Consider the following 1,761-nt stretch of genomic DNA (forward strand, 5'->3'; position numbering starts at 1 on the left):
CTGCCACAATCACCCCCTCACCCAGCCTGTCAACTGTGGACACTCATGTCAATGTGATCCCTGACCTCCAGCTTTCCTCTGTGATGAGGACTGAACAGTAAGCATAGCTCCCCAGTGTATCACTTTTTTTTATTTTATTTTATTTTTAATTTTTTTTTTAACGTTTATTTATTTTTGAGACAGAGAGAGACAGAGCATGAACGGGGGAGGGTCAGAGAGAAGGAGACACAGAATCTGAAACAGGCTCCAGGCTCTGAGCCGTCAGCACAGAGCCCGACGTGGGGCTTGAACTCACGGACCGTGAGATCATGACCTGAGCCGAAGTCAGCCGCTTAACCGACTGAGCCACCCAGGCGCCCCACTTTTTTTTAAAGTTTATTTATGGATTGGGGGGGGGTATATGTGCCCGTGTAGGAGTAGGGGAAGGGCAGAGAGAAGACAGAGAGAATCCCAGGCAGGTTCCGAGCTGTCAGTGCAGAGCCCAGTGTGGGGCTGGATCCCACAAACCATGAGATGATGACCTGAGCCAAAATCAAGAGTGAGATGCTTAACTGACTGAACCACCAGGTACCCCCTCCCCCACCCCAGTGTGTCACTTTGGCCCCTAGAGCCATCACTGCCCAGTGCATCCCATCCTAAGCTGAGAGACAAAAACCCTGGGAAGGAAGGTGGGGGAAGGGCTGATCTCTTTAAGCTTCTGTCCCCACTCATTTCCATTATTTCCAGCTTTCATTGCGGTAAAGCACACAGAACACAAAATTTACCATTCTAAAGTGTACAATCCAGGGGCATTAATTATATTAACATTACTCTGCAACCCTCACCACTATCTAGTTCTAGAACATTTTCATCATCCCAAAAGGAAACCCAGTACCCACTTGCAGTCACTCTCTATTCCCCTTCTCCCAATCCCTGATAACTACCCATCTACTTTCTGCCTCTGGATTTGTCCGTTCGAAACATTTCACATAAATTGAACCGTCCTGTGGCCTTTTGTGTCTGGCTTCTTTCAATCAGCGTAATGTTTTCGAGGTTCACCCATGTTTAGGGGGTGTTAGTACTCCATTCCTTTTCATGGCTGAATAATATTCCATTGTGTGGATCTAGACTTTTTAAGGTTGCGGTCTCCCTGCGAAGACACACACATGCCCCCTGCCCGAAGCAAAAATATTCCTGTGACAGCAGGACTCCACAGTCAGTGCCCCACAAATGCTGACTGGATAAAGGAATGAATGAAAAGAATGCTATGTTCTGGCTGCAGGCTGCAGCTGGTGGAAACAGCTCCAGGGTGTGACACATCTGGGCTCCAACGCTGGGAGTCACTTACCAGCTGTGTGACCCAGCGATCTTCCTTTCCTCTCTGAGCCTCAGCCTCCTTTCTCGACATGGGCTAAAACAGCAACTGTAGCCCAAACTGCTTCAAGTGTGAGCCCTAGAAAGTCAGGCAGCCCAGGGTTGGAATCCCGGCTCTGCCCGTCCCCTATGCGTGACTCTGGGAGCTATTTCGTCTCCCCGAGGCTCAGTTTCCACGTCTGTAAGGTGGGACAGGCCCCCCGCGGGGCGTCTGGGAACATTTAATGTGACTCTTGGGGAAAATGGGCGAACGCGCGGGAAATCAGACGTAGTCTTCCCCTGGGTGGGGTGAGAGGTGGAAGAAGTGGGGAGGGGGGTTTTAGGTAGGGAGAGCCCCCTCCCTCGCGCAGCCGGAGGCCTCCAGCAGGCAGGGGCGCATGCGCAGAGCAGCCCCGCGGCCCCTTTATA

The sequence above is a fragment of the Panthera pardus genome, unplaced genomic scaffold (assembly GCF_024362965.1).
Source record: "Panthera pardus isolate Hobbes unplaced genomic scaffold, ASM2436296v1 HiC_scaffold_8, whole genome shotgun sequence".
Lineage (NCBI taxonomy): Eukaryota > Metazoa > Chordata > Mammalia > Carnivora > Felidae > Panthera > Panthera pardus.